This window comes from Vombatus ursinus, unplaced genomic scaffold (genome assembly GCF_900497805.2).
Source record: "Vombatus ursinus unplaced genomic scaffold, bare-nosed wombat genome assembly UNPS02010788.1, whole genome shotgun sequence".
Lineage (NCBI taxonomy): Eukaryota > Metazoa > Chordata > Mammalia > Diprotodontia > Vombatidae > Vombatus > Vombatus ursinus.
The window spans coordinates 1,032,723-1,060,568 of record NW_020950566.1 but is presented as its reverse complement, the minus strand read 5'-3'; the positions used below and the strand labels follow the sequence as shown (position 1 = coordinate 1,060,568).

The following is a 27,846-nucleotide window of genomic DNA, read 5'->3' as shown; positions in this document are numbered from 1 at the left end:
GCATATCTTGATTTCTTTGCTGATACACCTTTGATCCACCATTACCCTGTCCTTTCCTCTTTACCTCTCATATGTTGATATCTCTCCCCTAGATAGAAACAAGCATTTATGAATACTAGGAGAATTAATTTGCTGAGTGAACTTCTGCATCCTTATACCAATAGTTTGATTCCAACTTTGAATATGATTACGTCCACAGACTCCAATAACTGCATTTCCCTTCTATATTTTGGTAGCCTACTTTTTAGTCTCCTATTTTTCTCATCTATGTTTTCCAAAATTTCTGTCCTACACATAAAACTTTCCCTACTCTTATCTTCTGCCATTCAAATCAATTCAATAAACATTTATTAAAAGTACCTACTTTGTTAATGGCTACTCAACGTCCCTTGTCTTCCTATGACCCACTTCATCATTGCCTATTTCTATTTAATCCTGTCCATTTTGTTCTACTGAATGTCCATGTTATTATAAGCTAACTCACCAAAATCCTGGGCTTAACCAAAAACAGCTTTTCTACTAATTAACTTAAACTGACATCTAGCTTTAGCTTGAACTAACACTGAACATTACACAGATGGTGTCATTTCCTTTACAACCTCTTCAATTGAAGCTGCTTTCCCCCCACTTTCCTGGATTCCCAGGAAGAGTAGATAAGGGCACCATAAACTTTGCTTTTGATTTCTGGCTCCATATAACTGCTGTGCCCCATCATCCCATAACTTGTCTTTTGAAGTATATTTCATCTACTTCTATCATTTCCTCCTCATCTTTGATATTATCACTTGTTAGCTCTGGATAATTTTATCACATTCATCAGTTACTTCAAAACATGGCTCAATATCCTTTCCTTATCATAATCCGTGAAGATTTCAATAACCATGCAGATGACACACCACTGTTCTCATCATTATGCCACTTCCTCAACTCTAGCAGCCTTCATTTATATTTCATTTCAGCCTTGCAGCATCATAGCCACAACTTGGATCCTCCCATCCCTTAGAATCATTCTATATATAAGACATCAAACTCTAAATTTCTTCTCTCTGAGTATAATCTCTTAATCCCTGATATTTTCTGTTTCCTTTCTCCTACTGGGCCTGTTCTTGATTTTCATTCTGCTATTTAGTCCTTCCTTCTCCCCTATTCTCCCTGTTAGTCAATTATTTTCCCATTTCTGACCAGGTTGTAATCCAGACTTCTCCACCATGCATCATCCTGGGTAGCCTCCCACCTCCCCATCACATTCAACTTCCTTTGTGTGTTGTCTTCCTCCATGTAAATATAAGCTCCATGAGGACAGTGATTGTCTTTCTTTTTGCTTATGCTTGTTTTCTTAGAGCTTAGCACAATGCGTAGCACACAGTAACCCCTCAATAAATGCTTGTTGAGGGTACTATTTTGGTGTTATTGAAGAGATCATCTGTGACTAAAAGTTCACATAGGTATCTCAAAACACCCAAATCCCATCTTAAATAGGATATAGAGTTGCATGATTCATAGACTTTCTTTTGAGGTCGCAGAGGGATATAGAATAGTATTCCTGGAGTACTTTTGGAAGCAATAAAGAACCATCTTTCTGAAGCCCCATTTATCCACTTTCTGTTTTACAGCAGCTCTACATACTACCATATTCTAACATCATACTTGCTTTATTCTCTATTTTGTTAGTCCTTAATTAATTTTCATTGAGTTATAGATACTATAAATGTAGGGCCTTCGACTTTAATGATCAACTATTTAGCCAGGGTTTATATAATCTTTAATCAATTTAATGTAAACAAACTTAACTAGTCACAAAATACATGATTTTATTGTTTTAATTTTTTAAGGAGTAGGATTTACTCAAATCTTTTTTTTTTTCATTAAGGGTGTAGTCTGTATCACAGCTCCTTCAACTTCTTGTTTTCATAGTTGTTTGTATTGTTTCCTGTATTTACTTTTGTTAACAGAAAAAGCTTCCCTATAGCTTCTGGCAGATAATAAATTACAACCAATATGTGGCTAGAGGATTGAAGTTTTGTGAGCCTTCTAGGAAAAAAAAGTAGATAAACACAAAAAGGTAGTGGGTGTATTTTTTTTTAATTTAGAAATTCTAGAGCATTTTCCTTTAATTAAGCAACATATCTGAATCTTCTCTATTAGAAATATGTGACAGTGTGATAATAGGATCATAGATTCCTACCTAGAAGAAACATCAAAAGTCATCTAGTCAGCCATCTTATTTATAAATGAGGAACTAAATCTCAAAGGGATCACATTACTTGCTCAAGTTTACACAAGTAGCAAGTTGAAGAGCTGAATATAGATCTTCTGATTCTATTGTCTCTGTGAAAATCTGACTTCAATCTAGATTCTCCTTTTGAATAGAAGCTTTGGTTACTTACAGATATAAAATGTATTTAAGGTATATCATCTCTTTTTTAGATCTAGGTCCCTCACATTAGTTTATAAACTTTAGGGGAATGAGAGGATTCTCACCACTGACCATAACATAGGTACAGTTGGTAGGTGTTAAGGACACACAAGGACCATTGTAGGATTAAAGCACCCATTCCTTTAATCTTATAACACTAAGGAGTACTATGACACAAAGCAGTAGCTCTCAAGTCAATTTCATACTGTTTAAAAACAGAGATTGAACAGAATAGGTATTTTGTTATGATGATAAAAACTAAGGGAATCCCCATTAATTGGGGAATGGTTGAACAAATTGTGTCATAACAATGTAAGAGAACATTATTGTGTTATAAGAAATGAAGACAAAGATTATTTCAAGAGACATGGAAAGACATATATGAACTGATACAGAGTGAAGCAAGCAGAACCAGAACAATTCATAATATAAAATAAATGTTATAAAAACAAACAACTTTGGAAGACATAACAATTCAAACTCGACAGAGCTTGAACAATGACAACCCATGATTTCAGAGTCCTGCTGATGAAATAAGCTGCCCAACTCCTGATGGAAAGTTAACGAATTTAGAACGCCAAATGAGACATTTCTAAAGGTGGCCAGTAGAGGAATATATTTTGTGCAACTATGCATATTTGCTACAAACTTTTTTTTTTCTTTTTTTCCAAATGGGATAAGGAGTGAGAGGAAAAGAAAGTTTATTTATGTTAATTGAAAAAATAAAAATACCAAGGAGTAGCTTATTTGTCATTGTTACATATGCCACATGCACAATTTAATAGTGAAATGTATAGAAGTATCCTTCATTCTCTTTTCCCCAAATACCCTCAAGCTCCATTTTGTGTGGTAGGGATAACACAGTCTTGGAAAAAATGCTATATGGATTATCTATTTCTATGTCTGTTGTAGTGATCTCTACTATTGCCTTAAACGCCTGCAGATAATCACAAGGAAAGCTAGCAAAAAGGAGAATGATAAACCAATGCTAGCACAAATTTATTACAAGGATTGGAAGGAAGAAAATAAGATGTAACTCTAGATATGTACCTCTAACTGGTACACATCATGTAACTGGTAGTGAATAAGTCAGCATCAGGCTTATCTGCAGAGAAACAAATGCATGCTACTGGTCGAAGCTGGCTAAGTTCTATGGCAAGTGCCCAGAGAAACCTGCCAGCACTACAGCCAGCTATGAACAAATGTGTGTGGATAGTTCAATACAAACCCCGATTTCAACTGACCTGTTCATCTTTCCTATGGCAGGAATCTTGCAAAGGAACTGAAATTGTCAACACTATTCCCCTCCAGGAGATATTAATGCATGTTGTACTGTTAATGCAGTTGGACATTTTTGATACATAAAAGTACAAATCAATTTCTTGTTGCTTTCCACAGATTACCTGAAGCATTTCAAAACCTGTACATTTCCAATTTTGAAAGTAAATTAGTATTAGAAATATTTAGCTTTCAGTGTTGAAGGCAGGTTAAAATATTGCCATCTTGCTTTTCTGACAAATAGTGATAGAATATCTTTTTGGTACCCATGAACACATGTGTTCATTTCATTCTGCCAACTCTAGCTTATTTCTGAAAAGAAAATGACCTTTCCTTCTAGGTTGGTGCTTTCTTTGTTCACCTTCTAGAGGTTCCCATAAATCTCCACCTGACTCCCTACTGATAGACCTGACCAACAGATTCAGTCAAGGATTGAGAAATGTGAGATGTATTTTGAAGGAAAATCTTAGCAAATATCAGATATTTCATTTGATGAATTTACAAATTGTAAAACATACACAAGTTGCCTTGACATGTCATTACCGAAGTTGTGAAGTTCCCATTAAATAGCAATATTGTTTCAAGCAGTGAAAGTCTAGTAGTCCCTTAACTTCGCTATTTTTTTCCCTTTTTTTATTGCACTGTTTCAGAGAATCTATCAGTCTGCAAAGAGGAAAGTTGTTTTGTTTTGTTTTGTTTTTTTCCTTTGGAAGCCAGTCTGAGTGAGCAGGTTTCAAAGTGATGGAAATCATTTGATCCTAAAGAAAACATCAGTTCATTCAAGTAGCTTGCTTGCAAACTGCTTGAACTATGTTGTTGCAGACAGGCACTGTATTGTTACACACAAAGAGATGAGGACCTGGGCAGCTGACCTCATCTAGCAAAATTAGAAAAAGAGTAACGGTTCAAAGAAAGGTCAAAACAGTGAAGTTGTCCCACTCAGCAAAGTGCTAAGTATTGAGCTTCAAATGTCAAGAAGGTTCAATCGGGTGAAAAATAAAATTAGGGAGAGGAAATGAGTTTATAGTTTAAAAAAAAAGTGGATATGATTCAATGAGCTGTGAAAAATCGATGATCCTGAAATATGCCCAGCTCCAACCTACCTTCTCCAGGTTATTATTTATTATTTACCTTCAAATATTCTTCAGTCAAGTCAATTTGACTTTGCTGTCATAGGATATTCTACATCTCATGTCTTTGTTTTCGCATAGGCTGTGACCTATGCCTAAAATGTAGTCCTTCCTAAACTCTGATCAAGAATCAGTCATTCCTTTCTAAGATGTGTTCAATCTTAACCATCTATATAAGACCTTTCCTCTATCTTCCAGCTGCTAGTGCCTTTCCCATCTAATATTACCTCATGTAGATTTTGAATATATTTGACTGTGAGATACATAGATATATAATAGGCTTTGAACTCAGATATTCCTCACTTTAAGACCAAAGGAAAAGTGTGGTACTGAGTACACAAATAAAGAAGAGAGTAGCTTTAACAAAGTTCACTGTTAAACCCAAATTGTAGTATTCAAATAATGCTTTCTTCTCAAGAGCTAAGCAAACTTTCATCCTATATTTCCCTGAAACAGGTGTTCATGCCATTTCCTAGCCATATTCAAATTATGCCTCCAGATGATACACTTTGGCCATCAACTTTTTCCTCTACCCAGTGGAATCTTGAAATATATCCCTGAGATGTTAGGTTCTTATAGGTAAGATTCCACTTCATTATGCCCAGAACCAGCCTTCCACAAAACTTCCAAGTGATAATCACATCACACTATTGCACATGAACCTGCCACGTCATCCATAGTCCTTTTCCACATTACAATGTGGAATTATAGTACAACTCTTTGATAAGAGGGCCTATCTTGTTTGTTTGTATTTGTATCCCCTGCACTTAACGCAGTCCCTGCCACATATTAAGCATGTAATGCATGTTCAACCTAGCTAGCTCACTATCTTAACCATGTTTTATATGCATGAATAAGAGTTTAATATCACTAATAGATTAAATTATAAAACTAAGGACTTCTAGAATTCATGCCATTTTTTAGGTTTTAAAGAGCAGTATCAATGCTCACAAATTCTCACAGGAAGCTGGAAGTAGCTCAAAATGAGATAGTCTTGTTTTAGTACATTTTTCAGACACATCATTTTCATAGTTTCTAATTGTTTTTAAATGCAGTGAGTGACTAGAATGTATTCCGAGATAAAGGATTTTCATTTAGAAAATAAGCTTAATTACAATGTGGCGCACTGAACAGAAAATTGGACTAGAAATCAAGTCTGAATAAATGTCCTGGTGCCTACATAAGATTGAAAGACCTAAAGAAAGGCCTCAAGAATAGTGGATAGACCCCCACATTAACAAGAGTCACCCAAGATGAGAAGGCAAGGATGTTTGGGAGTAGAAATGTTTCTAATGCATTGTGAACAGGCTTGATCCTGGGAAACGATCCATGTGGAGATGCAACATTGCAACTGCTCCTGAAGAAGCTACAGCCATAGCTATTGAAAACCCAGAAAAGGAAATTCTTCCCACCAAAGTCCTCAAGGTAATTAAATGATTCAACATCAAAAACTGATCTGATCTGAGCAGTGAAAATTATATTGAAGAAGAGATATTACCATCTGTTTTGCTGCTATAAACACCACAGGACTTTCCATCTGACTTGAAGCTGAAACCTTCATATATGATCTCAATTCAAATATGAGCTTCCTGAAAGTAGGAACTTTCTTCCTTTTATATATGTATCTCCACTACTTTGGACAGTGCTCTACACAGAACAAGTGCTGTATCAAGACTGTTTTTTTTTTCATTGATGCAAACTGTGTCATTGAATCATGTATCCACATCATGGATCCAGTGGAGTATGTTCCATCTTGAATAATATTGTGCAAGTTACTAGTCACCATTTTGCCCCAATTTAAGATATGATGTCTACATTCACAATGTCACTTCTCTCCATGTGTTCCCTTCACTCACACATTTGCTCACCTAGTTCATGCTTTCAACACATCTATTTTATAAAATTGAAGTATCTCACAAATCGTCTCCTTGTTTCCATTAATTCTTTTCTCCTATATGATACCTATGTAGCAACTATATCAGTATTCCTAAGACTTAGACAGTTTTGAACATGTGACTCCTTCACTCAGAAATCTCTGATGGCTTCATATTAGATCAAAGACAAAATGTTTCCCTACCCTTTTATTTAAAGCCTTCCACAATCTGGCATCCACTGGTCCTTGTAGAATAAGTTCTTCAAACATTCTCCATTCCTCCATTCTTGTGACATGATCAACCCATTACATTTTTCCCACTATATTCACCTTAATTATACCTTTCATGCCACTTCTTTCATGTTTAATTCATGGTAACATGAGGCAACCTTCTTATACCCGATATACATCTTTAAGATTGACTTTTCAGTCACCCACAATTTTGCTTTTTTTGGAGGCTATGAATTGCAAGTATATATCCTTGAAAGAAGATTCATATTGAAAATTGAGAAATATGCAATCATTTAAGGATCTGTAACTTATAAATGGAAAACTTTCTACTAGCCAATTCTGAGTTTAATTCATTTTTCACTTGCATTGTCTTCCCAAAAGTGTAGACAAACCAGATCAATGGACTGAATAAGAGGCATTTTTTTGTCCACTTGGCTTTTCCTGTATATATTGTCAGGTCAAACTCTTAAAAGCTTGTAATTATCATTTAGGAAGCTCTGCAAGGTGCCTGAACGTGATCCAATCAACAAAATGTTATTTGGAAAGAGCATCGAGAAGATCTCATTAAGTATGGGGAGTCCTGTTTGTTCTATGTACTAGGCATCCTCCATGAGAGTACCAAATGCCTTTGGCAAGTATATATCTCCCCATTTCATGCCTCATGATATTTCTATAATGTGGTAGTATCTTCTTCCACCCTGAGTTTCAATTTAGGTGAAGAGAATGCACCTTGATCCTTATTTAGTGTAATGTCTAAAACTATATCAGAAACATGACAAGAAATCAAGTAATAAGACTTTTAATTGGATAAGCCTCGTGCAGCTCCTTTCCTCCTGAGCCGTCATTTGACGAGGGAAAGGTTCACCTCTGACACTATCAGTTACAGTTAGTGCTGCCTCCTAGCTGTCAGTCTTAAGTAGCACCACCAATCCATCTGACAATTGCTTTGACTCTACCTTCTAGTTGAAAAACACAGTTAATTTCACTTCTGGAGTCTATCATTCCATCCTAAAGCTCCTGCTACCACCTCTGGCTTTTAAAACACTGTAGAAAGGAAGTTTCTTCTGGTTTTTCTTTCTGCTGATTTTGTTTCAGGTAAATGGCCTTTTAACTTTAGAACTCCCAGATTCCATGCCTTGGAAGGCAGCCAGGAGACCCAGTGGATAGAGTGCTGGGGCTGGAGTGAGGAAGAACTGAGTTTAAATCAGGCCTCAGTTGCTTACTAGCTGTTTGACCCTGGGCAAGTCACTTAATGTCTCTGCCTCAGTTTCCTCTATAAAATGAGGATAATAATAGCACCTACTTCTGAGTATAGTCATGAGGATCAAATGAGATATTTGTAAAGCACTCAGCACAGTAGCTGGTACACAGTAAGTCTTTAGTAAATGCTTGTTTCCTTTCTTGGTGGAGATTGGGACTCAGTGAAGATTGGTAAACTTGGGACATTTAACAAAAGCTAAAATTCTTTTAGAATTTAGACTAAGCTCTTTGGGGATCAATTTAGACAGTATATCATGGTGCTGTGGTTAGATCCGTTCTTTTACATGCTTTGCCACTCTGCCTAATTAACACTTAAAGGAGATGCTGAAGCTAAAATGACACTTTTCCCCTCTTCATAATCTCCCATCATCCCAGATCTTCCTTGTCTTCTCATTTTTTTTAATTCATTGTTTTTCTTCTTGTGTTCTCCACTCCCCTAAAAATCCTCAGCTTTCATTCATAATATGGATTAGGATGAGTACTTTGCATCTTCTATATCCCACCTCATGTTATAGATAATGAGACCCCTAGCTCTGTCTCTCTCTGAGGATGTGAAGAAACCCATTTACACTTGTTAGTGTCTCATTTCCAATATAGTCATACCCTACCTGGAAACTGGTGTCTGGGCATGCAAATTATCTTGAAACAAATGTCAGGAAGGTACTAATGTAATCTTGGAATAGTGAGAGTAAAGGATATAAAGCATCTATCTTTTATGCCATCCCCATCAGTGCTACAGACTTTATTGCTCTTAAGTTAATAGAGAAACACTAAACAAAGATGTTGTCATATCTCTTAAGTAATCTTGAATGATATTATGTATGTATTACAGAATACCTTGTTGAAGAAGAGCCTTTAAGTCTTCATTTGTTCTATTGCATGTTTCATTTTCATGTCAACAAACAACAGACGCACTGGAATCATGTATTTTCTCAACATTTCTGGCAATCATGAGTCCATAAAGATAAGATTTGCTGTAGAATATTGTTGATGAAAGTTTTCTGTTCCTTTCTAACGTTTCCATCAAGGATTCCCTCAAAAAATGGGTTGATCATTCTCCTCAATATGTTATCAAGAAGGGAAACTGGACACAGTGATTGATAATTACTGATATCTGTTCAATTGCCTTTTCTCAGAATTAATACAATTATTTACTCCCAATTGTTTGATAGCTTCCCTTTTCTCAGAATTGATCCTTCAATGCCCTTAAAATTGAGTCACCACAAACTTGAATCTAATTTATGTATATTTAGTCTGGTCTAGCTATTCTTTCAATCTTAATTTTTATTAGTTCCCTTTCTATTTACTCATGCATCACATTGGAGACTGAAATATTAGAGCCCAAATATGGTGGAAAATAGTTTGTTATATAAAATTGACTGATTTCCCCAATTTTTTTATTGTTATCTCTCTACCTTTCAGTCTCATCTTTAAATTCTCTTGGGTTGGGATGACTTGGATTAATTAGATCTCAGGTTTAACTTTCAATAAACCGATTTTCCCTCCATTGTCCTCGCTGTTTTATAAAGTGGTATTACTCATAATCTTCCATTATCCTTCCTCTAGCCATCTGTAAATGCATCCATATTCTAAACTATTTTTTGCCCTTGACCACTAATTGTCAATCTGTAGCAAGTAGACTTACTGGATGAGGCCATAATGCAGGCTTTTTTTGTTTTTCTTCTTGATATGATAACAGATATCTCTATAGGAAAAAGTGATACTCATGTAAATGACTATTCTTTTATCCATTTCCTTTCTTTAGCTCAACAACTTATTCAGAAAAGGGTCAAATTGAGACTGTTCTATTTGCATACCATATTTTTTCTCATATTTATCTTTTTTTGCAAATTAGAGCAAATTTTTGCTCTAATGAGTTGATGGCTTTATTGCACACATAATGGATCTCAAAACAGCACCAACATTGCCAGTCAACCATTTGTAAATGACAAGGTACAATCTCATCTTTAAGATGGAGTTTGATGGCTGTCAAGTTAAAGGCCTTCCAACTCACCTTTTCTGTCATTCCATCACTATCCTTACAGAAACAGATGGGTGCTGAAGAGAGCCAAAAGACATTTAAATATTTTTATTTGTTGCCATGATAAAAAATAAATCATCACCTACTGAGAAATCCACTTGTGATGAGTTGCTCTGTATTTAACTTGGCTAATTCTTGATCAAAAGACACTATCAATTACCAGGATGTACTTTATGCCTTCCTAGCATTCAAGAACCTGCCACATCTTATGCTCTAATTAGGCTTAACCTTCTAGAACCACGGAGAACCTTCATGCCATGATGAAGCATTGGAGTAGTTCTCAGTGGTAGCAAACTATACATACTAATGACTTCTAAATATCATTTTATGTTAATATTCACCTCCTGTTATCTTGGTGATACAATCAACATTTTGCATATTATCTGATAGGTACTCTAATAGCTAAGAATGCTTCAATGATTCCTCAGCTACTCCAAAATCACTATCATTGGGATGCTTTGAAAAGAAAAATATGATGAAGAAAATGAAATATACCAGCCTATTTTCAGATTGATAATATTTGAATGTTCAGTCAATCAAAGAGAAAGAATTACTGCATTATTAGAGTTCCACACATTAATAACAAATGTTTCATATGATAATAATAATAATAGAATTTAAAATTAATTAAAAAGTAGATTTGGAATTTTTTACTCACAGTAGAGGCCAAACAGAGATGTATTATATTAATATATCTACCTTTGTTGCTGTTAAAAAGATAATCATAAACTATTATTACTTGTGACTAGCCAAACATTCTACCTTAATTCATTCTCATTACTACAACATTGGTGGAAAATTTTATTCTGCCCCTTCTCTCCCCATATCCTTAGATTGTAATAACAGCATGTGACTTCTGATTTTCCAACTTTCTTATCTCTTCCCATGTCAGTAGATATGGTTAAAATAGTAGCACCAGAAAAGGTATCTATAGGAAGCAATAAACAGTGCTGTAATGTTCGATTATCAGGAGATATTCACATTACCGGAAATACCACTAGCCTTCTAATGCTCAGAACAATGCTTAAAGGACTTTTGTTTACTATTTATGAGAACTTGAGATGCAGCTGTCATATAATTTAATAATGTGTAATATTTGTGGGTAGGTGCAAAATTCACTTTCTGGTAATTCAAGTACCAAAATGCCTAAGAGGCTAAAAAGAAAGTACAAAAAGAAAAAAAGAACAAAAGAAAAAAAAAACTATGTCTGCAAATCTGACTATAACAAAATGGTAATAATGAAGAGTTCTACATGTACTGTGTTTTATGTAGAAGAAAAACCTAAGACTTCCTTCTACTTATAGCCTTTAAAATAATAAAAAATAATGCTGTGATACTTTGGTGGATTTCTTTTATGATTAGTATGGATAAACCCTTCCGCCATGGAAATTGCAAACCATCTATCCCTTCTTATCTTCTGTGACTCATTTATATCATTCCATTAATCTTCCAAAAGAGATCTACTACATGAGCTAGAGACTGCCACAACACAGCACCAGACATGAGAATTCCCTATGGCCTCAGAAAAATACCAGGTAAACAGCCAGGACCTGTAGCCAGTGGCACAAGAAGCCTGAGACAGAGCTCCTTCTGCCCTGGGAGCAAAGATCAAATTTAAAAGAAAGGAAAAAGGCCAAAAAAGATATTAGCAAAAAGTAACAAAAAAGAATATGGCCATAGAAAGTTGGTGATAGGAAAGACCAAGACACAAACTCAGAAGAGGACAACAATGTCAAAACACCTGTGGGCAAAACTCCAAAGAAAAACAGGAAGTGGTCTCAAAAAGGAGTTTAAAAGTCATATAACGGAGATAGAAGAAATATTGGGAAAAGAAATGAGAGTGACACAAGAGAATTATGAAAAAAAGAGTCAACATCTTAGAAAACTGCTTAAAATATAGAATTGACTAAATGTAAAAGGAGATACAGAAACACACCAAAGAAAACAACTCCTTAAAGAGTGCAATTGGCCAAATGAAAAAGGGAGTACAAAAGCTAATTGAGGAAAACAATATTTTAAAAGTTAGAATTGGATAAGTGGAATCTAATGACTCTATGAGACATCAAGAATCAATCAAACAAGATTTTTAAACAATGAAAAAAATGGAAGAAAATGTAAAATATCTCATGGCAAAAACAACTGACCTGGAAAATAGATCTAAGAGACACAATATCAGAATTGTTGGACTAAAAGTCATAATCAAAAAATACTGGACAGCATCTTTCAAGAAATTGTCATGAAAAAACTGCTTTGCTGTCCTGGAACCAGATGGCAAAATAGGAATGGAAAAAATCCACTGATGACCTCAGGAAAGAGATCCCAAAATAAAAACTCCAAGGAACACTATACCCAAATTTCACAACTATCAGTTTGAGGTAAAAATACTACAAGTGGCCAAAAAGAAATAATTCAAATATCAAGGAGTCACAATCAGGATTACACAGGATTTGACAGCTGCAACATTAAAGGACCAGAGATCATGGAACATGGTATTCTGGAAGGCAAAGGAGCTAGGACCACAACCAAATATCACTTACCCAGGAAAAATAAGCATAATACATCAACGGAGAAAATGGTCATTCAACAAAATAGAGAGATTTCAAGCTTTCATAAGGAGAAGGCCAGAACTAAACCAAAAATTTGACCTCCAACATCAAGACCCAAGAGAAGCATAAACAAGTAAAAAGGGATAAGAAAATATAAATGATTCAATAGAGCTAAACTATTTACATCCCTACATGGGAAGATGATGCTTGTCATTCTTAAAAATCATATCATTAATAGTACAGCTAGAAGGAATTTACATAGAGGGTGAATATGAGGAGATGACATAAAAAATTAAGGGATGAGAAAGATGAGCACACTGGGTGCAAAAGAAAGGGAGGGTTAGAATGGAGTAAATTATTTCATATAAAAATCCATTATAGTGGAGGGGAAGATAGGAGGATAATCAATGACTTCATTTGAACCTTATTCTCACCAGTATTGGCTCAAAGAGGAAATAATATATACAATCAGTTGAGTATAGAAATCTATCTTACCTGACAGGGAAGTAGGAGGGGTAGAGATCAATTGGCGGAGGAAGGAGGGACTGATGGAAGGAAAGACAGAGCATGGGAGGTGGTAGACAGAAGCAAAACACTGGTGACATAGGAAAGGGTGAAAGGAGAGAGACAACAAATAGGAGGAAGAATAAAATGGAGGGGAATACACGATTACTAATCATAACTGTTAACGTGAATGAGATGAACTCTTCCATGAAACTGAAGTGGGTAACAGAATGGATCAAAAACCAGAAACCTATAATATGTTGTTTATAAGAAACACACTTGGAGCAGAGAGACACACACAGAGTAAAGGTAAAAGGCTGGAGCAGAATATATTATGCTTCAGATAAAGTAAAAAAAAAAAAAAAAGACAGGAGTAGTGACCATGATTTTGCAAAAGCAAAAATAGATCTAATTAAAAGGGACAAGGAAGGAAACTTCATCTTGCTAAAAGGTACCACAGACAGTAAAATCATATCAATACTAAATATATATGCACCAAATGGTGCATTGAAATTTCTAAAGGAAAAGTTAAATGAGTTACAGGAGCAAATGGACAATAACACTGTATTAGTGGGGGACCTCAATCTCCCCCTCTCAGAACTAGATAAATCTAATCACAAAATAAACAAGAAAGAAGGTAAGGAGGTGAATAGAATTTTAGAAAAGTTAGATATGACAGACCTCTGGAGAATGTGGATTAAAAAAAGGAATACACCTTTTTCTTAACAGTACATGGCACCTACACACACACACACACAAAAAAAATTGACCATGTATCAGGGCATTAAAAACATCACAATGAAATGCTGAAAAGCAAAAATATTAAATACATACATTTCAGATCATGATGCAATAAAAATTAATGCCATAAAGAACAATGGAAAGATAAATTAAAAATTAATTGCAAACTAAATAATCTAATCCTAAAAAATGAGTGGGTCAAAGACCAAATCATAGAAACAATATTTTAATTACACAAAATGACAACAATGAGACAATATACCAAAATTTATGGGATGCAACCAAAGCAGTACTTAGGAGAAATTTTATTGCTCTAAATTCTTATGTCAACAAAATGGAAGACCAGATCAATGAACTGGGCATGCAACTAAAAAAAAAATGAACTAGAAAAATGAACAAATTAAAAATCCTCAATTAAGCACCAAATTGGAAATCCTGAAAATCAAAGTTGAGATTAATAAGACTGAAAATTAAAAAAAAACTATTGAGCAAATAAATAAATCTATGAGTTGGCTGGTTTTATAGAAAAAATCAATATGATAGATAAGCCATTGATTAATTTGATTTTTAAAAAAAGAAAGAAGAAAACCAAATATCCACTATCAAAAATGAAGAGGGTGAAATCACCATCAATGAAGAAGAAATTAAAGCAATCATTAGGAAATATTTTGCCCAATTATATGCCAATAAATCTGACAATCTGACTGAAATGGATTAAATATTTACAAAAATATAAATGACATAGATTAACAGATCAGGAGATGGAATACCTAAATAACCCCATCTTAGAAAAAGACATTGAATGAGCCATTAATGAATTCCCTAGGGGAAAAAATCCCCAGGGCCAGATGGGTTCATGAGTAAATTCTACCATTTAAAGGACAATTAATTCCAATATTATATAAATTATTTGGCAAAATAGGTGAAGAAAGAGTCCTTCCAAACTTCTTGTATGACACAAATATGGTGCTAATACCTAAACCAGTAATACCTAAAACAGAAAAAGAAATTTATAGATTAAATTCCCTAATGAATATAAATGGAAAAAATTTTGAACAAAACACTAGCAAGGTGATTGCAGCAATATATCATAAGGATTATATACTATGACTAGGAATGCAGGTTTAGTTCAATATTAGGAAAATTATCAATATAATTGATGATATCAATAACAAAACTAACAGAAATTATATTCATTTGATTGTCTCAATAGATGCTGAAAAAACTTTTGACAAAATACAGCCCGCTTTTCTATTAAAAACACTGGAGAACATAGGAATAAAGGGAGTATTCCTTAAAACGACAAACAGTATCTATCTAAAACCATCAACAAGCATCACCTGTAATAGGGATAAGCTAGAAGCCTTCCCAATAGGATCAGGGGTGAAGCAAGGATACCCATTATCACTACTATTAATACTAGAAATGTTAGGTATAACAATAAGAGAAGAAAAAGAAATTGAAAGAATTATAATGGGCAATGAGGAAATAAAAATATTACTCTTTGCAGATGGCATGATGGTATACTTAGGGAACCTAGAGCATCAACCAAAAAATTACTTGAAATAATTGAGAACTTTAGCAAAGTTGTAGAATATAGGATGGACCCACATAGATTATAAGTATTTCTTTATATGACCAATGAATCCTAGCAGCAAGAGATGGAAAGAGAGATTCCATTTAGAATGACTATAAACAATGTAGGATACTTGGGAGTCCACCTGCCAAGACAAGCCCAGGAACTGTATGAGCACAGTTACAAAACACTTTTCACACAAATGGGGTCAAATCTAAAAAATTGGAAAAATCTCAATTGCTGATGGGTAGGCCGAGCCAATATAATAAAAATGACAATTCTGCCTAAATTAATTTACCTATTCAGTGCCATACTAATCAAACTACCAAAAAAATTTTATAAAGTTAGAAAAAATAACAACAAAATTCAGATGGAAGAACAAAAGGTCAAGAATATTAAGAGGATTAATGAAAAAAAATACAAAGGAAGATGGCCTAGCAATATCAGATTTCAAACTTAATATAAAGCAATAATTATCAAAAGTATCTGCTACTGACTAAGAAATCAGGTGGTGGATCAGTGGAATAGATTAGATACATAAGACACAGTAGTCAATGATCATAAAAACCTAGTCTGATAAGAACCCAAAGACTCCAGGTTTGAGGATAAAACTAATTTGACAAAAACTGCTGGGAAACCTGGAAAACAATAGGACACAAAACTAGGTATAGACCAAAATCTCACACTATATACAAAAATAAGATAAAAATGGCTGAATGATTTAGACATAAAGCATAACAACATAAGCAAATTAGAAGAGCTTTTAGACTATTAGAAATAGTCTACCTGTCAGATCTATGGGGAGGGGATGAATTCATGACCAAACAAGAGATTGAGATCACTACAAAATGTAAAACAGATAATTTTGATTATATTAAATTTAAAAACTTTAGGACAAACAAAATCAATGCAACCAAAATTAGAAGGAAATGGGAAGCAATCTTTACAGCAAGTGTCTGATAAAGACATCATTTCTCAAATATATCAAGAACTGAGTCAAATTTATAAGAATACAAGCCATTCTCCAATTGATAAGTGGTCAAAGGATATGAACAGGCAGTTTTCAGATGAAGAAATCAAAGCTATCTATAAGCTATTGAAGAAGTGCTTTAAATCACTTTTGATTAGAGAAATGCAAATTAAAACAACTCTGAGACACCATCTCAAATCTATCAGATTGACTAACATGACAAAAAAGGAAAATGATAAATGGTGGAGAGGATGTTGAAAAATTGGGACACTGATGCACTGTTGGTGGAGTTATGAATTGATCCAACCATTCTGGAGAGCAGTTTGGAACTATGCCCAAAGAGCAACTAAGCTGTGCATACCCTTTGATCCAGAAATACCACTACTAGATCTGCATCCCCAAAAAATGATAAAAAGGGAAAAAGAACCTACATGTGCAAAAATATTTATAGTAGCCCTTTTCATACTGGCAAAATATTGGAAATTGGAAATTGATGAGGAATAGCTGAACAAGCTGTGGATTATGAATGTAATAGAATACTACTGTGCAATAAGAAATAGGAAGATTTCAGAAAATCCTGGAAAGACTTGTATGAACTGATACAAAGTAAAATGAACAGAACTAGGAAAACATTGTACATAGCATCAGCAACATTGTGTGATGATCAGCTATGCATGACTCAGCTCTTTTTCAGCAACACAATGATTCAGAGCAATTAGGATGGATTCACAAAGTAAAATGATATCCATAGCCAGATAGCAAACTAATGGACTCTGAATGCAGATTTAAGCATATTTTTTCACTTACTTTATTCTCTCATGTTTTTTTTTGTTATTTTACAACTCTAATTTTGAAAATATTTTTACATGATACTATTCCTACAAACTATATCAAACTGCCTAATATTTTCAGAAGAGGGAAGAGAAGGCAGGGAGAGAGAAAAAAATTGTATGTAATCTTGTAAAAACAAATGCTAAAACCTTTCTTGATGTAACTGGGAAAAAATAAGATACTATAAAAGTTAAAAACTTGAAAAAAGAAAGGAAATATTAATTTAAGTCATGCTAAGTTGTTAATAACGTGTGGGTTAGTGTCTTAACCTTCCATGAGCATTTGTATTTTAACACAGAAGTCTTAATTTCTGTTGAAATTTTATACACAAAAGGGAATATTCTTTGGAAAAGAAGGTAGGAGTTGGTCAGTAAAATATTACTTAAATACCTCAAGTTATGTGATAAAGTTCACCAATTATGCCACCTATGTATATCAAATCCATTCCACACATCTTTCTTTTCATATAAAAAATTTATCACAAGAAGACCAATATCAAAATCATTTAATCTATGAAGTGTGTAAAACTAAAACAAAAACATTTGCAAACTTAAAAGAAAAATAGAAAGATTCTTAATGTACATTAACTTAATATAAGGCATGTTCATCTTAATGTATTGCCCTTTCAAAATAGAACAGTTTGCTGTGAAAAGGATCATTAAAAATATTATTATGTAAAGAAAAAGAAAAAGAAGGGTATTTATGTTTACTAATACCCTCTTGCTGTTTTCTTCAACAAAATATTTATTTTGTCTGAGAAATAAACATAGAGTGAGTCATCTCTTTCATTTCCTGATCCCTTAACGTATTTTCTGGTATAGTTTTTATTAGAGGGGCAAATAAATGTTTGTTACATGAAAAAATAAAATTTAATGAAAAGAGAGGTTATACTATATTATGGAGGGCCTTGAGTGCCCTGTAAAGGATCTCAAACTTTATTTTATAAACAGTAGGTATTTTGAATGTAAAAACAATGTAATCAGATCAAGGTATGAAATATGTCTTCCCTGCTATTCTGAAATTCCATCTTTAGAGCTCATCACTTTGCGTTAGATTTAGATTTAGGGCTGGAAGAGGCTTCAGAGGCTATCTACTCCAATCAAAGATAACCCTTGTGTATTTATTTTAGTGTATTTTAATTCATCAGATCCTTGCCAATAAGACAGCAGAGAAAAATTTAAAAATATTGGCACTTCTGAGTAGTGTTGGTATTGTGTTATGACTCAGGGGGAAAAAGTTGCCAAAAAATATGGTAGAGTGTTGAAAATAATTGTTGCATACTTCATAATTTTGCCTACAGATAGCCTTTTTTTGTGTCAAAATACCTTCAGAAAGGACATATTTCCCAGAAGGCTTTATCAAACAATGGAGTACAGGAATATGCAACAAAATGATCAGCCACTATATTCTACCATATCTCCCATATACCATGAAAGCTATTTTTCTTCTAACACACACATACACACACACAAACACAGTTTTGGCTGTATGTCCAAAAGGCATCAGTATGAATATAGAATCTATGATGGTATGACTTAGTTTGAACTTAAGTAAACTTTTTTTGTTGTTCAATCATTTTTCTGTTATATCTGAATCTCTGTGACCCCATTTGGGGTTTCCTTGGTGAAGATACCAGAGTGATTTACCATTTCTTTTTCCAACTCCTTTTATAGTTAAAGAAACTGAGATAAACTGGGCTAAGTCACTTGCTCAGGGTCACACTGATACAGTCTAGGAGTGCTAGGAACTCCAAAATACAAGGGTACAGGCCAGAGGTCTGCCTTAAAAGAATTCAACCCCTCAAGCCTCCTTTTAGTCCAAGTAGCAAGTTTATTATGACATTTGCTGGGTGGGCAAGATTTCTAGTGAGTCTGCAGTACTTGCAATGCCAAGTGGACCGATTTTAAGAATCTGTGCATTTGATGAGGATGGGACTGATATTTTTTATACAGAAAAAGACTTTGAGAAAATCTGGATGGGATGTCAAATAAGCTAATTAAGTAATCAAGGTGGGCTGGGGTGGGCCAGTTGCCTGAAGTGAATGCCAGGGACTGGGAAATTTGTGGGAAAGTTCAAGAACCTTTTTTTAGGGTCCTGTTGCTCCCTCAGCCCCATCATTACTGCTAGTAAGTGTCTGAAGCTGAATTCGAACTCAAAGATGAGTCTTTCTACTCTGGACCTGGCATTCTATCTACTGCACCACAAATTAACATTTACATAATGTCATAGAAAGTCAGTTAGATATGGATTTAAGTCCTGGCTCTGTCATCCACTAGGTCTATGACCATGAGCAAAATACTTTGGCCTAGACATCAGTTTCTTAATCTGTGAAGTAGAGTTAATAATGTTTGTAATACTTTTCCTTAGAGATGTTATGAGAAAAATGTTTTGTAAATCTTAAAGGAGAGTATGTAAATGTGAATTCTTATTATTTGCATATAAAGAAAGGATTTATTAAGCAAATTAATAATATAAATAAGATTTTCAGAGACATATTTAACCTACTTAAGGGAACAAACTATTTTTAAAGGTCTTGATTATATTCGTTGTCTATGTGTGAATGTGCCATTAATTATAAATAGATCATATCTTCTCACTCAAATAAGTTTTATAGCACCTCTTCCTAGGTTAAACAAAAACAAAACTCTCCAAGTTTTTATGTTGTGCTTTCACACTTTTCAATGGTATTGCCATTCTCCTATACTAATTCCCTTACAGGAGAAATTTATTTTTTGTTGTTATTCAATTGTTGCAGTGGTGTCTGATTTTTCATGACACCATTTGAGGTTTGTTTGGCAAAGATACTAGAGGGGTTTGCCATTTCCTACTCCAGATCATTTTACAGATGAGGAAATTGAGGCAAATGGGGTTAAGTGAGTTGCCTGGGATTACATAGCTAATAAGTGTCTGAGACCAGATTTGAACTCAGAAAGAGGATTCTTCCTGACTCCAGGTGTGGTACTCTATCTACTGAACTACCTAGCTGCCCAGAAGAAATATATACTGTAATATTAAGAATGTTTTCGGGGGCAGAACCAAGATGGCCGAGTAAAAGCAGTGACTTGCTTGAGCTCTCCCTCAAACCCCTCCAAATACCTATAATAAAATGGCTCTAAACAAATTCTAAAGCAGCAGAACCCACAAAAAGACAGAGTGAAACAAATTTCCAGCCCAAGACAGCCTGAATGGTTGATCAGAAAGGTATATCGTGCCGGGCAGGGAGAGAAGAGCAGTTCATTGTGGGCGCGCAGGCCACAGTGACACTGGAGCAGGCCTCAGAAGACTGAATCACAGACAGCTGTGGCAGTTTCCAGACTTCTCAACTCACGAACACCAAAGACAACTTAGAAGGTCAGTGGGAAACGAATGTGACTGAAGTGAGAGAAGGAACTACATCTCAGCCACAAGTCCCAAGCGTGCCCTCGGGGCAGCAGCTGCCTCCTGAGCTTCCGGCCCACAGATTGAGAGAGAATCAAGTGGTTGATCAGAGTGGGATTGCAGGGATCTCTCTGCTGGTACAGGATTCTCTTGCTTTGCCCGTGCTTAGATCTGGGTCACAGTTCTAGATGTCGGTCCTGGGGCAAGTAGGAGCACTGGCGTGGCAGAGCTTGTAGTGGCTGTGGAGAGGAAACCCTCCTCACAGTTCCAAGACAGAAAAGAGTGCTCATAGACCAGAGCACAGGCCAGGAAAGGAATAAAAACCTAGCCCTTGATCATAGCATCTTGGAAGAACTGAAAATTTACAGGTCCCTACAAGTATCTCTGAAAATAGCTGCACAAAACCCCTGAAGCTTGGGACGGTACTTTCTCCCCACTGGAAACAGACTCCTACCTTAACAAAGAGTTTATAACTCAGATAATTGGCCAAGATCATGAGCAAGCAGCACAGAAAGAGTCAGACTATATTATCTTACTTTGGTGACAAAGAAGATCAAAACATACAACCAGAAGAAGACAATGAAGCCAAAGCTCCTACATCCAAAGCCTCCAAGAAAAATATGAATCAGTCCCAGGCCTTGGAAGAGCTCAAAAAGGATTTTGAGAAGCAAGTAAGGGAAGTGGAGGAAAAACTGAGAGTGATGCTAAAGGAGACCCAAAAAAATACTGACCATGCAGTATGGCAAGATGCTTTAACCATAGGAACTCACTTGTGCAATAGAATTGACTATGAATTTATAATCGTAGGACGGGAGGTGAAATCCAAGATCTTCCACATACAATATATATGTATGTCTTTGAGCAAGTCACTTCAGTTCTCTGGGCCTTACTTTCTCCATCTGTAAAATGGGATTGTTGGACTACTAAATGACATCTAAGATCTCTTCCAGCTATAGACCATGATCATATGATCTGAGTGCTAGGAAAAGAAATGTGGGGGTGGGACAAGAACAAGCATTTGTTAAGTGATTACTATGTGCCAGGCATTATGTTAAGCACTTTAAAAAGTGTCTTTTATCTGATATTCCCAACAAACCTATAAAACAGATGTTATTAATATCCCCATTTTACAGCTGATGAAACTGAGGCAAATAGAGAGTTAAGTTTCTTGTCCAGTGTCACAATGATAGTAAGTATCTGAGGTCAGATTTGAATTGTTTTTTTTTTTTCTGATTTCAGGCCCAATGTTCTATCCACTGTGCCAACTAGCTGTCCTAAGTTACTAATAGAATTTTACCACTCCTTTCCACTTAAAATAGAATAGCAGAATAGATTTGGAAGAAACCGCAGAGACCATCTAGCCCAACATGTACCTGAACAAAAGTCCCTTGCTACAATGCTCCCAAAGGTTGGTCATCCATGCTCTATTTTAAGATTTAAAAGGAAGGGAAATTTTTATCTCCATAGGCAGCTTATTCCACTTTTGGATAGTTCTAAGCCTAAATCTACTTCACTTTAAATCTTTCATATTGTTTCTTACATATTATTTCTACCCTCTGTGGGCAAGAAGGACAAATTTAATCTTCATTCCATGTGCAGCCTTTCAAATATTTGGAAAATATAGATCACTTGCTCTCCTATATCTTCTCTTTTCTAAACTAAGCATCGCCTGATTGCTTAACTGATCGTCATGAGGCATGGTCTCCAGCCCTATGATTATCATGATCATTCTTCTCTAAAGACCCTTTGTTTGCCAATGTCTTTCCTAAAATAGCATCCAGGTATAACAATCCACTTGTTTCCTGATAAGGACAAAGAATAGCAGTGGTAAACGCAGGGGGATAAGCATTTATTTATTGTCTACTATGAGCCAGACACTGTACTAAGAGCTTTGGGAAGGTTATCTGATTTTATTTTATCCTCACAACAACACTAAGAAGTAGGTGTTATTATATCAATTTTACAGTTGAGGAAACTGAGGTTTCGAGAAGTTAAGTCCCTTAACGAGGGTCACATAGCTAGGAAGTATCTTACGTTGGATTTGAACTCATATCTTCCTGCATCCAGTCCCAGTGCTCTATTCAGTGAATCATCTAGCTGCCTCTAAGGCAGTATTTCCTCTGCAATGTTCTAGACATTATACTTTTCTTAATCAGCTGAAGATCACATTATCTTTCTTTGTTTCTTTTTTCTTTTCTTTTTCTCTTTCTCCCTTCTCTTTCTTTTCTTTCTTTCTTTTTCCTTTTTTTATTCCTTCCTTCTTTCCTTTCCTTCTATTTTTTTCTGTCTTGTAGCTGTTGTTAACTGATTTTTACTTCTAAATACCAATTTTTTTTTCCCTATTGAAACCACTTTTCAGCCACAACTCAAACTGCCTAGTACTTATGGAGTTGATTTATTTTTTGTTGGGTACAGGGGTAACCCAAGTGTATCATTATGCACTCATGCCTATTAAATCATATCTTATTCATGTTCACCCAATGTACTAACCTGTTAAGATAGTTTGGGATGCTGACTCTGTCATATAATGTTAGCTATCACTCCCAGTTGGTTGTTATCTGCATATTTGACAAGCTTACTATCTATGTCATCCAAATAATAGATTAAAAAAAATAAACATGAAAGAACTCAAGGCTATTGCATTCTAGTGCTCTACATTTTTAAATAAAATGGACCACTGTGACACAATACAACAATATAGTACTGGTAACATGGCATCATATGACTAACAAATGGACACCTCAGTTAAAAAGTGATCTTGTTGGAATGTCTTTTGGCTCTTGTAAAGATCATGTAACATAAAAAATAAGCTTTAAAGATATGAAACATTAATGTAAGTGTGCTGAAAAGCTGGATGAAAAATGAAGTAATTACTTTCAAAGATAGTAAACAGTTTAATCCAAGAAGACTACAACATAAATCTTTTTTTTTCAGAATTCTTAATTTTCCCAGGAAACCAATACTTCTCTTGAACTATCCCTGAACTTGCTATTGAGATAACCACAGGTGTGATTATCTATGAATAGGAAGAATCTTTAATTATCTCACATTCATAGTGTATCTGCACTTGCAAAGATTTGATCAATCTGTTTATATTATAAATAATATTCTGAAATAATAATTAAGGTATGATGTTAAATTATTTTGTTTATCAGAGAAAAGGGTTGAATTAAGGAAAATAATTATGTTACTAAAGGCAACTTAAAGTTCTTAAAAATGACAGAAATATTCATGAACTGATCCTTCTAAAATATATAAGCAACTAGAGCCTTATGGTCTCAATGAAAGGCTCAGAAAATTCAATTCCAAATTGGGTCCTGTAAATTTTCTAGATAAGGGGTGGGGAACCTATGACCTCCAAGGCACATATGGCCCTCTAGGTCCTCAAGTACAGCCCTTTGACTGCATCCAAATTTCACAGAACAAATTATCTTAATAAAAGGATTTGTTCTGTAAAACTTGGACTCATCAAAAGGCCACACCCAAGGACCTAGAAGGCCACATGTGGCCTTGAGGCCTTAAGTTCCCCACCCTTGTATACTTTTGCATAAATAGAGGACATGTTATTACTCTGTACTCTGAATAATTGGGTCATAAAGCAGCATCTTGATAAAAATGTTTTCTTACAAGTTTTCCTTAAATAAAAAAAAATCAGAACTCAGAGAGGTAACAATGAGTTTCATTCAAGGATATAATCTAGCCGCTTTGCAGTCAGAGGATGGACAGGTAAATGTGAAATCCTACTGAGTGATTTTCTGGCTGTCTGCCATACCTCTGATGAAAGCTAACCATAACATCAGACCAATGCTTTTCACAAAATACAATGGTGAAAATATGTCTATTTTGTGGTCATATTTATATCCATTCAGAAATAACCATATTCAATAGGGAATGATTACTTTATTCTCATACTAGCATTCCGAGGAATGACCCAATTCTCTTAACCTATTTTGTCTTTCTACTAGCTTGAAATTATCCATCATGTCACTTTATTAAAGGAGGGTAGTTTTTATTTTTCAAACAACTAAACAGCTCCAAACAACATTATCTAATTATTCGAATAATTGTAGCATTAGAGTGTCTCCTGTGTATTAGGCTGTTTTACTTGAACTGCATTTAATTGGAAAAGAAGAAACCAGAAAAAAAAATACTGATGGCATGATAAATAGTTGATACTGATGGCATATAATAGTTCTTGATTTCTAACATTATAAATATGTCCTGATAATACACTAAAAAAAGGGGGCAGGGAAGGCAGCATTTCCCAGACTTAAACAGTTTATCCATTAATAAAACTTCTCAGATGTACTGGTTGTTATAAATATTAGATAAAAGATAATTGCAGCCTCTACCTTTCCATCATTTGTTTTTCCCTCACTTGAAAAGAACTAGATATCACTCTTTGCATCTTATTCTTTTATTTTCTTTCAGGACTGCTGCCTGAAGTTTCTTGGTAGAAAAATAATGATAGCTAATATTTATATGGAGCTCTCAGATTTGCAGAGTACTTTACAAATGTTAGCTCATTTGAACCTCACAACATCCTTGTAAGGTTGGTTCTATTGCTATCCCCACATTATTGATGAAACAACCAGAGCAGAGAGAAGTTGTAACTTGTTCAAGGCTATACACTTAGTAAACAACTCAGGGAAGAATTTGAACTTAGATCTACCTTACTCCAGGTCCAGTATTCTCCATTAGTCCAGTACTGCTCCATCTAGCTGACAACAACAACAATAACAATAATAGTTTAAGGACAGTTTTTTTTTTTAAAGTTTGCAGAACATGTATGCTTTCTCATTTCATCCTCTTAATTGTTGATTTTTGTCCTTCATTCTCAAAAAGGGCCATGATGTCAGGAAGGTGATGCCATAACTTGCAAGTGAATTTGATTTAAGTGAAGGAGGACTATGTAAAGCCACTAGCCTCACTTTCTCCTCCAAAGTCCTCTGGATCCAGTGGCAAGATATAGATGAGGATGACTGGAGATGGCCCCAGATGCAATGGGAAACCTTGGCCTTTTAAAGCTAAGGTCTTTCCTAAGTCTCAATTTCACTGAGTCAATGCCCATGGCAGTAATTAAGGCTAGGTCATCCTTTTAATAGTCCTATGAAAAAAAGATAACTTTCTTACTCATTCCATTTTATAGCCAGTGAAGTCGAGGTTCAGAGAGGTTAAATGATTTGTCTAGAATCATACAGCTCAAAAATATCAGAAGGAAAATTGGAATCCAAGTCTTCCTGACTCTAGAACTCTAGCTAGTGTACCGTACTAATTCTTAAAAGTCATATGTGAACCCAAGAAAATCTTAATGTTATTTGGTTACAGTAATGGTAACAGTAATGTACTTGAGTTGGGTTAATAGATTTGTTCACCAAAGCCCCAAATATAAAACTATCTTTGCAACTGGTAAGTGTTAATTTGAGGATAAAGATAATTTCAAGATAATTTTAAAAGATTAAACATATGCAATTTTCCAACCCAGGAGATGATATAAGAAGCCTCAAAAAGATTTACTTAAGTTGTTAATGATAATCCTGCAATGGATTGTATAGTATGCTGGAAATGTCTGTGGTTCATGCTTTGAAGTTAACATCTTTGTAGGTCAATCATATCTCCCACAAAACATGATGTAATGGCACCATTAGAGTATAGCTCACTAGGGATATGGTTTCTATCTAATTGAACTCAATTTGATTCGGTCTATATCAGTCAAGATGTATGTACTGGGCACTGAAAGCAGCCCTGCCCTCTAGGAGTTTACATTCTACTGAATGGAATACACACACACACACACACACACACACACACACACACACACACACACACGGTATCTAGGAGAAAGAGCACACTAAAGTAGAGGGAGAAGGATAGGAGGAGAAGCCTAAACTAAATCTTAAAGGAAGTAAAGTACAGCTGAAGGGCGAGTATGTTCTAGGCATGGAAGCCAACCGCCTGGGGATGGAAGATAGCGTCTGACATTTAAGGAACAGCTTGAAAGCCAATTTGGCTAAACCATTAAGTATATAGAGCAGAGTGATTTTTTTTAAAAGTAGGGAAAAAGAGGCTGGGGCCAGATTGTAGAGGGTTTAAGTGACAGCCTGACCAATTTATATTTTGGCCTAAAAACAACGGACAACAACTTTTAAACTTATTAATGCAATAGTATTCCTTGTGTTATTTCATTGGTTAAGAGTATCAATTAAAAATAAGGTTCTGGACAATTGTGGAATCTGTAGAGATCTATGCACATTAAATTAGTGTTCACTATTCATTATTCTTATGGCAATGCCTATACCTTAAAACTTTAGGGCAGAAAGTCATCATCACGAAATAATGTTGTCACACATAGGAAGGCCAAGGGAGAATAAACAAGATCTCAATCACTCTTGCTGGTTTCCATGTAGTGTTTTTGCCATGACATTTTCTGCTGACCTCCTTAGTTTCCAAAGTGTTTTGAGAATTCCATTTCTGACTATTTGACATCCGAGAGGTAGAAATGATAGCTAAAGAAGAGGACAAAGCTTGAAAAATTACCATCATTTCAGAAACCATTTCTGTAAAAACCTGACTGGCAGACACCAAACATAGTATCTTAGATCTGTAACTGAAAACATCTCTCTTTTCCTTCTTTCTTAGCTCATGATATTTATATACAGAATTGGATAGTAATGATTTAGATGGGAATTGGATTCCATAAGCATTTATTATGTGCCAGGAACTGTTCTAAACTCTTTAAAGATATCTCATTTTAAATTTACAACAACACTGGAAGGTAGAGATGAGGAAACTGAGGCAAATAGTGGTCAGGTGATTTGCCCTGGATCCCATAGTAAGGAAGTGTTTAAAGTCAGATTTGAACTTAGGTCCTCTTGACTCTAATTTCAGGGCTCTATCCATTGTGCCATCTAGCTGCCTTACATTATAAAGAAAATATCATCTCTTCTTATTATTACCTTATGTGGTCTTGTGTGACATATTTAGTTTCCTTAGGCAAGTTCCTTCTATCTGATCCTCAAGTTTGTCATCTGTGAAATGAGGGAGTTGAATGAGAGGCTCTCTGACATCACC

General features: G+C 35.0%; 1 pseudogene; it reads left to right on the top strand.

Moving 5' to 3' along the window:
- The first annotated feature begins 6,153 nt into the window (after nucleotides 1-6,153).
- Nucleotides 6,154-27,846, top strand: part of LOC114038071 — a 42,505-nt pseudogene continuing 20,812 nt past the window's right edge.